Below are 14,337 nucleotides of genomic sequence, written 5' to 3'. Positions count from 1 at the left end.
GAGAGTTTCACACCTCTTGAGGGTTTCACACTTCTCATGACCTAACTAGCAAAAGAGTGTGGGCCTTCTTACAAAGGCAAGACTCAATCAAAGGCACTTGATTGCCTTAGTGGTGAGAAGCACTTCAAAACAAAAGACAACAAAAAGTCCCACTTTGTTTGCCCTTACAAATGTAAGGTGTAAGAAGACTGGGAAGTGGGGGGAGCAGGTTTTGAAGGTCTTTAATTGCCAAAAAAGATTTTATATTTGGTCCTGGAGGTGATGGAGAGCCACTGTGGGGGGGCGGTGTTAATATGGTCACACCTTCAATTTAGAAAGATCCTTTTATAGCTTTTTTTCTTTAAGGAATCAAAGAAAATATCAAAAGATGAAGGATGAGGTAGAAAAGGAATGTAAAAATGGTGGACTATAGAGAGTAACAAGGCTGTCAGAAGTCAATGAATAAACATTAACTGCCTACTGCCTGTGCTAAGAGCTGGAGATACAAAAGAGGCAAAAGACAATCTCTGCCCTCAAGGAGCTTACAATCTAATGGGGAATACAACATGTAAAGAAAAATATACTAAAGTAAGCCATATATGATATAAATAGGAAATAATTAACACAGGGAAGGCACTGGAATTAACAGGGGTTAATGGAGGCCTCTTGTAGGAGGTGGGATTTTAGATGGAACTTAAAGAAAACCAGAGAGGTCAGTAGATGGAGTTGAGAAAAGAGCATTCCAAGCACTGTGGACAGCCAGAGAAAATTTCCTGGAGCTGAGCAGCAGGGTGTCTTGTTTGTAGAACAGCCATTGTTACTGTCTCACAGAGAACATGTTGGGTAAGAAGACTAGAAAAGTAGGAGGAGCTTGGTCACACTCTGAAGCATTTTATATTTGCTTCTGGAGACAAAAGGGAGCCACTGGAGTTTAATGAGTAGGGAGTTGACATGGTCAGGCCTGCGCTTTAGGAAAACCACTTTGAATGGTAGTCAGTAAAGGTCAGAATTTCAGAGGAACTGAGATGAAAATAAAACAGGCTTCAGGAATGTTTTTGCTTTTTGTTTTCTTTCATTAGATTTTAAGACCCATTTAGTTGTCAATTAGTAAATTTGATCATAATGATTGATCTTCAAGAAAAGGTCACATTATTTTCCATATCCTGAGTTTTCTAATCCAGTAAAGTGTCCCTTCAAAGGTTTGAGGCACAAGTTTTAGTATGTAAATTATTAATGTGCTATCAAACTTTATCTAGAATACCCTCCTTCCCACACTGGCAAATGATGTACAAGGTATTTTACTTAAGTTTTAAGTCTCCCCCGAGTGCCTACCACTAAGGAGGAAGGAGGAAGGGAGGGTCTTGAGTCAGTAGAAGGATGACAAAGGAGAATTCACCAAAGGTGGAGGTGTGGGAATCCTTTGAATGGGATTTAGGGCTTAGTCTGGCTTTGCCAATTTTTACTTTGTGACCTTGGAAAAATCATGTACCCTCTTTGGCTTCAGTAAAATAAAGGAGTTGAACTAAAAGATGTGTTTAGGTTTCTTCTAGCTCTAAGTGCTGTGAACCCAGACGTCCAGTAAATGATTATATTTTGCTCAGTAAAGTTTGCAAGGAGCAGATGGAATTTTAAGAGTTCTTAAAAAGAAATGAGAAGATGCTTGACCTACAAAGAGTTTATATGCTAACTAGATATGTAGGCCCATCCGTCAACATACACTTATCTCTACTTCCTGCCTCCGGCATAGTATTTTGTACTTATGTTGTTGAATAAATGTATTTGACAAGTATTTATGAAGCATCTGTTATGTGCATAGCATGAAAAGCAGCAGGCCCCAGCTGTGTCACCTTGGGCAAGTCATTCAACCTCTGTGAGTTTCAGTTGCCTTACCTATAACAAACAGTGAGACATGTGCTTCCTACATCACAGAGTTTTAAGAAAACTGTTATGTAAGTTTGTAAGTAAAGCATTAGATAAATGTAGTTATCTAAAATAATTTAAGCTATCAACTATTTAAATGTGGTGAATTAAAAGCTACTTTAAGAGGCAGAGAAATCTGAAATATGCCCAAACAAGAAAGGTTAAATAATAGGACACAGTTTAGGAGCTATCACCAGGCAAATTAAGTGACCAATATTTAGCCTAAAGTTCAAAGGAAGGAGAAATCACTATAGCTTAGAAAAAGCAGGGAAGCCCTTGAAGTGAAAATTCAGGCAGAAGTAATGCTTAAATTTACAGACTCATAGAAATTCAGCATTGAGAGGGAGGTTCAAGATGACTTAGGCCAGTCCCCCTCATTTGATAGATAAGGAAACAGGCTCAGAGTTGAGATATCTCATTCACATAGCATGTTATTTATTGGTAGAGCAGAGAAAAAGGGAAAATGATTTTTTAAATGACTTAGCTAAACTTTCAGCCTATATCTTAGTCCAGTCCCTCAGGATATCTCTGTGGGCAAAGGCACAAGTGATTTTATTTGCTTATTACACCTTCTCATTCTGGTACCCAGAAACATTAAGAGACCCTGGCCTTCACATACGTCCTTACCTGATCCCTAAGCCTTATCACATACAACCACCTCTGAATAGTGCAAGTTTTTCTACTTTGGGGGGAGCTATTTTGTGTGTCCCAGAAAATGAGTGTAGTATCGGGAAGGATTGATAGCTTCATTATAACCATGAGAAGGACAATTAATCCTGACCATTCTAAAAGTGTAAGGCAGAATACAGAAAATGATGCAAACAACCAGCTAACCTGTGTCCTCTCAGGTCCAGAAAAAGTCCCAAGTTGGATGTAATTGGGTGATCCCCTTCAGTGACTCTATTCAGAGGCTAGAGAAAAACTCCTCAAGTGAAGGTCATTAGAGTTTTTCACTCTGTGTTAAGGACTAGGAGTACAAATACAAGCAGAAAGAACCTGCCCTTAAGGAGCTCACTTTCTAATGAGAGAAGACCACCCAGAAAAGGGAAGTGAGGGGGTGAAAGCACATGGCTCAGGGACATTGTAGAGAAAGTCTGAAGGAGTCAGGAATTAGCATGGAAAGGAATCCAAGACGGTGGTGATCAGTCTTTTCCTACCTTTAAATTTTTTATGGCAATAAAAATGTCATGCTTCCTTTCAGCATGGAAATAAAGCAATGCATATACAAAAAAAAAAAAAAAAATGTTTGAGCCGGTTTTCATATGGAGCTTGGTGGTCATGGCAGAAATTAGCTTTGTTCTTTCTGGCACTGTCAGCAGCAAATATAGGTAGGAGGTAATTTCCACAGATCTAGGAGAAATCCTCCTAAGGATCTCTTGAGTCTGGGGTGTGTAGTCAAGACCCCTTTAAGTATCAGACCTATAGAATTCCTCAGTCTGTATTTCTAAAGCTAGCCACCAGGTGGCACTGCAGCTTCTTGGGAAAACGTGATTACCCTCTAGTACCTTTTTTATAGTACAGCCACCCCTCTCTTTAAATGCAGATTATTGGGTTTTTGGATTACTCAGGCATCACTTCTTCCATTTCATTGCTTGCAAACATCTCCACTGGGCCAAGGGAAGAGAAAGGGGGAGAGATCCAGTCAAATTTGATACTTGTTAACAGCTCTGGTAAAAGGTTTGATATAAGGAGAAAGCTGAAACATGACTAAAATTCAGTTTTAAAATCATCTGGCAATGTCAGGAATGCTAAAGCCCAGAACAAGCTGAGGCTTGCAGTGAATACTAAGGATAACCAGGAGCTGGCTAGATAAGTCAGGCAGCCAACAACATTCACTGATTGCTTACTTACGTGTACCCAGCCCTGTACAGTAAGGAGATAAAAAAAAGTCTCAGTTAATCGAGATATATTTGTTGGAGGTCTTTATTTTTTTTTTGCTAGAGCAGCTGAAAATTCCATAACTTGTTTAATGAAAGTTTCATTCTTCAGAAGATGGGAGCAACAATCAACAGAATTGTTATTCTGGATCCAGTTCTGACCATTAAGGACCATAGCATTAGAGCCAAAAGGATATTATGAAGTCCAACTCCCCATTTTACCAGTCAGGCTGAGAATCAAAGTGACTTGCCTAGATGCACACAACAAATAAGTAATAACATGCCAATTTGCGAACCCAGGTCCTTTGACTCCAAATTCCACTATGCTACATTGCCTCCCAAAGGATTCAAAGTAGAAATTATTGGAATCTTGAGAGTATGCATGTATATAAAGAGGGAACTTCAGTGAATAGTATAGTCACACCTTAAATCTGGGGAGAATAAATTTCATGGAGTTCAGAGGACGCATACATAAAATATGGCAGTCTAAGATTCTACAGAAGCCACCTTAAGAGGGATCAGATATTCTCAGGGACAAAACTGTGACAATATTAATAACATGACTCAGCTGAAGAAGATAATAAGGAACTGTCTAAAGAGTCCAATGTGGCTGTATTGATCAACTCAGATTTTGAAGACATATAGAAGATGGAAGCAAGGGCAAATCGCTGAGCATGAATCCAAAAGGGTAGTACAGGCCTATAAGAATAACGCCTGGAACCCGGCAGCCCAGGAGCGACAAAGATGGGGTATAAATGCAAAGGACAACAAAAATGCATTTTTAAAAGCTATATGGAAAGTAATAGATCAAAAAAGGAATAGGGCAACTGCTTTTTGTTTGTCTGTTTGTTCGTGTGTACCTCTGATTTCAATGGTTTAGGAACTCTTGGTTAGGAATTTCCTCCCATTAGTGCTGATCGTGAACTGACCTGAAATTTATAATATTAGAGAGTTGCTCAGAACGTTGAGAGGTTAAGTGATTTGCCCATTGTCACATAGCCAGTATGTATCCCAGGCGAGACTTGAACCAGAGTGTTCCGGACGAAGATGCTTCTGTGTCTCTCATACCTCATTGCCTCTCTACTGAAGGTGATAATGATAGTAGAGAATGAAGAAAAGGCAGATCTATTTAATTCCTACTTTTCCACACCAAAGAAAGTAATTCTTATGTGGAAGAATTGTAACTAGCTCAGTTTATAGTGAGGGTATACAGAGTGCTATCATAGATACCTAGTATAAAAGACTAGGTTGAATTAAGATTAGGAAGGGCCATGAATGCTGAGATAATGGTTTTGGATTTTGTTTGTAGGCCACAGGGATCACTAAAGGTTTAGCAATGTAGTCCTTGGACTTGTCAATGGTTCTGCGAACTTAAGTGACAACCCAGCAAGTGGGGGGTAATCTGCATGTCTCTGACCTTTACACAGAACAGGATTTACTTTACTAAAGCAAAGTGGTGAAATGAGAGTTTAAGAGCCCAAACTGGTGATAAATCTCTGACAAGAGACATTGTATAAATTGGGACTTCCGGAATTTATCATTCACGCTGCCTGCTGTGCATTCTTGTGCTGCTGCAGGATAAAATAAATTGGTCTCGCTAAGGGAACGGCAGGAAGCATTTGAATATTCCCTACTCTGAAATGGTAACCTTTTTTAACTCTGCAGACCTCCTTTCCCTGGAGTGGTGAGGGGCATATGCATGGAGGATAGATCTTAGAAATCAGGAGTGATATGCACAAGTGAGAGTCAAAGTTGGGGCTAAGGCCCCTGCACAAGGGTTCCAGTGAGCTCTCTTGGTAGAACTGACTAGAATTTTTAAAAAACCTTCATTTAACTACTCTAAGAAAACTGTCTATCTCACTTCTAAAAATGAGTAGAAGATAACTTAAAAAACCCCCTGAGCTCCTCTATCCTGGGGAATTTAGCAGGCTCCTTTCTCCCCATGGGAAGTCTCTAATACTATATAGAATAGTGTGGTAGTAGAACGGATAGATATAAATGTAGATATATGTATGTGTGTATGTATATGTATATATGTGTATATATATGTAATGTATATATCTATATAGAAATATATGTACATACACACACACATATAATTTGCTCTGGTTTTACAATCGACAGTTTGAGGGATCCCAACCCCCTTGGTGAGCTGCTTAGGCTAGCTCAAGCAGAGAATATCTTTGAAATTCTGGACATAATCTTTTGAGCTTTAAGATAAGAGTTAATGGTTTGAGGTTCTCAAAGTACTTAATTAATTAAAAAAAACCTTCTCCTCTCTAAACTGTATATTAATAAAGCCAATTTTCACTTATCTGTGGTAATGGGAGAAAGACAAGCATTAGAAATGGAATCCAAAGATAATCCTAAAATCGTATTTTGGTCAATAATTTCAATCTTCTTCCCCATTAAACCTTTTTTTTCCAAGAGAGACTACAAGAAATTCAATTGAATGGTTTGAGTCTAAGCTCCTCCAGTTTCCCTTGTCTGTTTTAGCGAAGGTTCCAGTGGTTTCTAGAACAGTCAAAAAGGGGGGAATATTCTTAGTATTCATTCTTTTGTCTTTTTAATGTTTGATTGTTTTATCTCTTCAATCAGATGGTAGGTTCCTCAAGAGCAAGAGTTATATCTTCTCTTTTATAGAATTTTAGAATCATAGAATATCAGAGGTCGTCTAGTCCAACCTAAAATGAAGAGGAGGCCTCTGTATAACATCCCTGACAAATGGTCATCTGACCAGCTGCCTCTTAAAGACTGCTAGTGATAAGAAACACATCGCATCCTGAGTCAGCTCATTCCACTTTGAGACAATTCTGATTATTGGCAAATTTCTCCTTATATTTAGTAGAAATCTATCATCATCTTCCACCTGTTGCTCCTGGTTTTCCCCTCCAAAGCCAAGCAAAACAGTGAAATCTCTTTGCCACAGGACAAGTGTAATTCCTTTCAGATGCTCAGAACAGATTGTCATGCCCCACCTATGTCTTCTATTTTCCAGGTTAAATAATTCTAGTTATTTCAACTGATTCTTACATAGTATGATTTCTAATCTCTCTGACTATCCCAGTTAGATAGGCTTTGGACATGCTTCCCCATTGTAAACATTAGACATTAGACCAGGAGTGGCCTTGAGGCTACATGTGGCCTTCTAGGCCCTTTGGGTACAGCCTTTTGACTGAATCTAAATTTTACAGAACAAATCCTTTTATTAAGGGAATTTGTTCTGTGAAGTTTGGATTCATTCAGAGAGCCACACTTAAGGATCTGGGGCAGGGGGGGCTACATGTGGCCTTCTAGGTCCTTGGGTACAGCCTTTTGACTGAGTCCAAGTTCTACAGAATGAACCCTTTTATGAAGGGGATTTGTTCTGTGAAGTTTGGATTCAGTCAAAGGGCCGAACTTGAGGTTCTAGAGGGCCACATGTGGCTTTGAGGTTACAGGTTGCCCATCCCTGCGTTAGACATTCCTCCATTATAAACTATAGTACCCATAACTTCTCTCTTTTTTTACTAAAAGAATTATATTGAAACTCCCAGTTAAGAACTGCTGCTCTCCTGTACCTCCAGTTATTGTTGCCTGGTATTTAGATCAACCTGGCAACTGTGCATCATGTATGATATCCATAAGTGAATGCAATACACCAGATATGATATATCTAAGTCACAGTATAATAGAACTATCACATCACTCACTCTTGCCCCATTACACTGTTATTATTGTAGCCTAATATCACATTAGTTTCTGTTGCTGTTGTCTTGTGCTTTTAACTCATATATGGGTTTCAGTTGTATAACCATGCCTCATTTATTTTATATTTAGGTAGTTGATTTTTTGAACCCAGGTATAGGACTTTACATTTATCTATAATAAATATTATATTCGGCCCATTGTTCTAATCTGTTAAAGTCTTTTTGTATCCTGATTGTGTAAACTAAAGTAATTCTGTTATCCAATGTGTTAGTTTATCCCTCTTAGCTTTATATTCCTATGTATGTTTCATAGCAATACTTTCATCTAAGACACTGGAAAAAAAAGGGAACAGATCAGGGCCAAGGACAGATCCCTGCGGCACTTGACTAGAGACCTACCTCTACTGATCCATCAATCACTATAATTTTGGTCTAGTTAATCAGCCAGTGCCAAATCTGCTCGATTACATTATTATTTATCCCTCACTTCTCAACCTTGTCCATAAAAGTATTTTGAGAGACATTTTCAAATTCTTCTTAAAATCCATATCTACAAATATCTTTCACATTTCATGATCACTAGTCTAATAGCCCTCTTTTAAAAGAGGAAATTTAGGTTAGTCTACCATAGTTTCTTTTGTTTTGTCTACAGCAGAATACGTATTTATAAGGGATGCAAAAACTGAGAAGTATAGAGAAGAGATAGTCATAAATATATATGACATTTATGAATTAATATTTATTGCAGATAAATGTAGTCCTATAGTTGGGTGAAAAAATCAACTGCCTAAGCATAAAATAGAGGAGGCATATATGAAACTCATATATGTATGTGTATGTATACATACACACATATGCATATGTGTGTATGTATATATGTGTATGTGTATGTGTATATATACCTACATACATTTCTTCCAACGAACCCTCCCTTGTAACAAAGATAAACAGTTAAGCATGCAACATTCTGTAGCCATGGTCTCCCAACTTTCTACAGAACAGTAGCTGTTCCCTTGGACTAATATTGGTCGTAACAATTAATGAGAATTTGATTGCCTTTCAATGTTGTTTTCATTTACATTGTTGTCATCATTATAGATATGGTTCTCTTGGTTTTACTTACTCTGTATTAGTTATACAATCTTCATCTTTATCTTCTTTTGTTGTATATTATTAATTAATTACGTTTATGTAACAGTTTTTTCAGCCTTTTCCCAATCAATGGTTACTCATTTTATTTCTAGGGGCTTAACTACCACAAAATGTGCTGCTATGAATATTTTGGTAAATACAAGGTCTTTTTGTCTTTTTCCTCCTTGAGACATCCACTCTGGAGTAGGATCATGGGGATCAAAAGAGTATGAGCAATTTAGAGACTTTTTTAAATAATTAGACATTTTTGTTTTCCAAAATAGTTGCATTAATTCACATCAACAGAGTATTAATTCATATTACTAAAGCCTAGGTCTGACCATGTCATTCCCTTGTTCATGAACCTTCAGTGACTCTCTATTGTTAATAGGATAATGTACAAACTCCTTCATTTATATTCCATCCAGGCTACCCTACTTGCTATTCCCCATATATAATATTCCATCTCCTACCTTTATACTTTTGCATATACTTTTCCCATGCCTGGAACACACCCCACCCTCCACATCCACCTCTTAGAATCTCTAGCTTCCTTCAGGAACCAGCTCAAATGCTACTTTCTACACAAGATCTTTACCGATCCTTCCTTCATTAGTGACCCCCCCAAAAAAATTAATTTGCATTTACTTTGTATATATTTTGCTACATGCATATTTCCCCTCAATAGAATGTAAGCTTCCTGAGGACAGAAACAATTTCATTTTTTGTGTTTGTATCCTCAGTGCCTAGTGATAGGTACTTTATAAAAACTTTCCAAATTGAATTAATTGACTGATATGAATCATTCTTAACTAACCCATGCAATTATGTAAGTAATTACTACTTTCTCTTTCTTAGTTCCCATAAACTATGTCTTTAATAATAATTGTGGGAATATTATAAAGTAGTAATCATCAAAACTCTTTCATATTGGCTTTTAAAAGAGAGTACATGAGTGGAAAATGTTAAAGAAGAATGAAAAACAACCAAACTCAACAACCAGCATTTGATAAACCTGAGAACATAAGCTACTTGAGTCAAAACTCCTTATTTGATAAGAAATTTCTGGGGAAAACTAGAAAGCAGCTTGGCAGAAATTAAGTTTAAACCAGTATCTGACACCTTGGAGCACAGTATGCTCAGAATAGATACATGACTTGAATATAAAAAGTCATTCCATAAAAAAATAGGAGAGAACAATATCATGTTCCTTGTCTTAACCAAATAAGAGATAGAGGAGCTTACAAAAGATAAATAATTTTGATTATATAAAATTAAAAGGCATTTGACTAGAAAAATCAATGTGGCTAGAACGAGAAGGGAAACTTGACTGGAAAAAATGTGTTTGTATCAAAAAATCCCTGCTAGATATCTAATAGCTAAGATATATAGGAAATTGACACAAAGGTATAAAACCAAGAACCATTCTCCAATGGTTAATGGCTAAAAGATATGAATAAACACTTCTCAGAGAATACTTGCAAACTACAATCATATGAAAGCTTGCTCTGGATCACTAATAGTAAAAGAAATGCAAATTAAAACAACTGAGGTTTCACCGCACAACCAACAAATTGGCAAAGATGACAGAAGATGAGAATAGTCAAAGTTGGAATTGATATGGAAAGACAGATGCTCTGATATTCTAGAAGGAACTATTAATTGGTTCAACAACAATAAACCCTGAATTTTATGTAATTATAATGACCAAGAAGTTTGGCCATAGAGAAGAGTTGAGAAAATCCACCCACTTTCCCTGCAGAGATGGAAGACTGTGTGAAATATCGCACATATTGTTAGAGCTGATGTGTTGATTAGTTTTGGGTAACTATTTTTCTTCTATTTCTTTAAAAAATCTTTGTTACAAGGCATATAGATAAGAGGAGGGATATATTAAGAAATGTGTATGATGTAAAAGCAAAAGGTATCAGTATTAATGAGTAAAATCCATCTGGAAAAGATAGGTTATTGTAAAGGGCATTGAAGGCAAGAGGAGCTTGTGTTTTACCCTACAGAGAATAGGGAGCCACTGAAACTTTGCGTAGGGAAGAAGCATGTTGAGACCCGTGTTTTAGGAACATCCATTTGGCAACTATGTGGAATATGGTTTGGAAGGGAGGGGCTGGAAGCAGAAAAACCAGTGAGGCTATTTCAGAAGTCTAGGGGAGAAGTGATGGGAGCCTGACTTAGGGTGGTGACTGTGTGAGTGGAGAAAAGGGAGTAGATGGGAGCAGTGTTGTAAAAAATAAGACTGATGGGATATTGGTGGTGAGAGAGAGTGAAAAGTTGGTGATAACTCCAAGTTTGCAAACCTGAGTGGCTGGAATAATGGTACAGCACTCAGCAAAAATCGACAAGTTAGGACAAAGGATGGGTTTAAGGAGAAACATAATGAGTTCTGTTTTGGATATGTTGGGTTTGAGATGGCTACTGGACATCCACATGGAGACAGCTCTAAGCAGCTGGCAACATAATATATGGATAGCTATTTGCATAGAGATAATTACTGAGTACATGGGAGCTGATGAGATCATCTAAAAAGACAAAGAGAACAGGACCCAGGGTGGAGTTGTGGTGGGTACTGAAGGAAAGAGGAGAGAGCAGCGTCATGGAAACCAAAGGATAAGATAATATTCAGGAGGAGAAGAGTGTCAAAAAGCTGCAGAGAGGAAAAGTGGATTGAGAAAAGGACATTGGATTTAGCAGTTTAAAGATCATTGGTAAATTTGGAAAGAACAGTTTTAGTCAAATGATGGATTGGAAAGCCAGATTGCAAGGGGTTGAGGAGGGAGTGGAAGGTGAGAAAGGGATAACAAAGATGACATTTTTTAGCAATTTGTCTGTGAAATGGAGAAGAAATATAGAACAGTATCTTGAGGAGATGGTAAGTTCAAGTGAAAGTATTTTGGTTTTTTTGTTTGTTTGTTTAAAGAATGGAGAATACCTGGAGAATACTTGTTGATCACAGAGAAGAAGCCAGTAGATGAGAGATTAATGATTAGCAAGGAGAGATAATCAAAGGGACAAGCTGCCAGAAGATACAAGAAGATATGACCTCCAGACACACAAACAGAATTATGGGCCTTGGCAAAAAAGCCCCCTTTTTTCTCAGAGACAAAATAAAAGGAGAGAATATGACACAGTAATATTCCATTACATTCATATACCATGATTTATTCAATCATTCTCCAATTGATGGTTACTTCCTTAGTTTCCAGTTCTCTGCCACAACAGAGAGTTGCAATAAATATTTTTATGTCTATATAGGTTCTTTACCTCTGCTACATTTGTAGCAAGTCTTCAGTTGTGGCTAAATAAATTATGGTATGCAAATGAAATGGAATGCTATTACACTGTAAGAAATGACAAAAGGGACGGTTTCAAATAAACCTGGTAAGAGTAGTACGAACCAATGCAGACTTAAGTGGGGAAAAAAACCAAACAGAAGCAATTTTAAAAATATTGCAAAAATAAAGTGTGTTGGAAGACTTAAGAACTCTGATCAATGGCAATGACTAGCCACTATTACAGATGACCATTAATCAAGAATGCTATGGACAGAGAGGTGATAGACTCAAGATGTAGAATGAAACATACATTTCTGGATATGGCCAACATGAGAATTTGTTTTGACTAGGCATATTAACTGGATGATTTTAGTTTTCTTTTTCTCTTTCTAATAGTGGGGAAAAGTGGGAAGGAAAGAAAACAAGTGCTTATAAACTGAAAAAAAAATTTAAGTTAGTCAACAAGCATTTATTAAGCTTTTGCTATGCGCTAGACTCTTGGGATACAAATACAAACAGAAAGAAAGCCAGTCCCTACCTTCAAGAAGTTTGTATTCTAATGGGGAGTTAAAATGAGTGGGAGAGAGGGGAAGATAGCCATTGAGAAAGGCCTTTGGAGATGAGTCAGCAGTGCCACTTGGAGAAGAATGAAGGCATGGCTGATCTGGGTTTCCTCCTTAAATTGGAGGTTCTGGGAGGAGCTAGCCAATCAGAAGGTCAGGCCTCGGGAGCAGAGGTTACTTCCCATTTGAGAAATAGTCCAGGGCTGGAATGAACTTACAGGGTGGAGAGGTTTCTATAGCATGGTAGACAAAGAAGGTCTAATAGAGATGAATGAGCAGTGCAGCCTGTGAATTGATGCAGATGAAGTAAGCAGAACTAGGAAAACAATTTCTACAATGACTACAATATTGTAAAAGAAAATAACTATGAAAGACTTAATATTGATGATCAATCAAGTGACCAACAGCGACTCCAAAAGATTTGTGATAAATCATGCTTCTCACCTCTTGGGAGGTGCAGAATGAGACAGTTTCAGAATTCAGTGTGTGAATTTGTTTTGTATGGCTATTCTTATTTGTTAAAAGGAAGGCCTTTTATTTTGGAGTGGGTAGTGAAGGGTAATGATAGCAATATTAAAATGGTGGGGGGAAGAAAGAAAACTATTGATCATTAAAAAAAACTCTAAAAACACACGGAAGTTCAAATAATCTCATAAACAAGCAGGGTGATTTTGGAATTACTATGTTAAATTTGAAACATACAAAAATAAAAAGGAAAACTTCCTTTAAAAAAGAAGAGATTGAGAGGAAGGAAAATGGAGACACAAAGTGTAGCAATTTTTTTAAGGAGTTTGGCTGAGAAAGGGAAGAAAGATATAGGATGATCCCTGAAAGGGATGAGGAGATCTAGTGAGGATTTTTTTTAGCCCTGCGAGAGATTTGGCCATGTTTGGGTAGCTACACTATGGTCTTATTCTTGCAGAGTAAGATTGACTGTTATCTCCCCTCTCTGGGTCATACATCTGAGGGACTAAGGAAGTTTTTCACCAATGTTATCACTTCTGGACCCCATTCCAGTATGTACCTGTCATTGTTATCCATCAGTAATTGGTTCTATTTAACCAATTAATATCAATTAGCTTTTCAAAGGGATATTTGTTTCCCCTCAATATATGTGGCATACTCTTCCCTATACTACCCTGGTTTCTGGGGAGAGTGAGCTCAAACTTAAAGGGCTTTCTACACAGCAATTTCCCCACAAAATTCACTTTCAGTTTTGGCATAATCATTGAATGAGTCCTCATCTCGATTTCCATTGTTCTGGGTCTCTCAGGTTGTTCCCTAGGGTCTCTCAGGTTGTTCCCTAGGATCTCATTGCTAGGTTGGCTGGCCGCGGAACAGCAGAGACCCCAGCTCATGGACCTCTGGTGGGTCACTTTTTAACCTTTCAAAACTCATAAGGTCATAGCTGTCTCCAGTACTTCACCTAAAATAAGAAAAAAACACAAATACAAAGAAACAAAGAATAGAGGTCAATATTCATATATCACATGGCTGGTAAAAGCCCAGATCTCTCCCCATTCAGAGACTTACAGCATTTTCTCCCTCCAAATGCATCCAGAGAAGAAAAAAAGCAAGAATTGCTTTGAGTCTTTAGTGCCTTTGGAATGTCTCCTAGTTCCAACTCCATAGCCAATCAAAAAGGCTCCTCTTTACCACATAGTTAACAGACTGTAACCTTTTATAGAATGTCTGTACATATGTCTAAGTCCACATGGGTATTTATCAGCTAAGCATGCCGTACAGGCTTGTAAGGACTAGTCATTATGTTTTTATGCAGAAAGTAAGAGGAGAAATGGAAGATTAGAAGTGGAAAATGATAGTGGAGGCAATCTGCAGAGAAAATAGGAGGGAATAGGATCAAGTGGGTATGTGGATGCATTGGTCTTGA

The sequence above is a fragment of the Trichosurus vulpecula genome, chromosome 9, assembly GCF_011100635.1.
Source record: "Trichosurus vulpecula isolate mTriVul1 chromosome 9, mTriVul1.pri, whole genome shotgun sequence".
NCBI classification, from domain to species: Eukaryota; Metazoa; Chordata; class Mammalia; order Diprotodontia; family Phalangeridae; genus Trichosurus; species Trichosurus vulpecula.
This window is presented reverse-complemented; position numbering follows the sequence as displayed.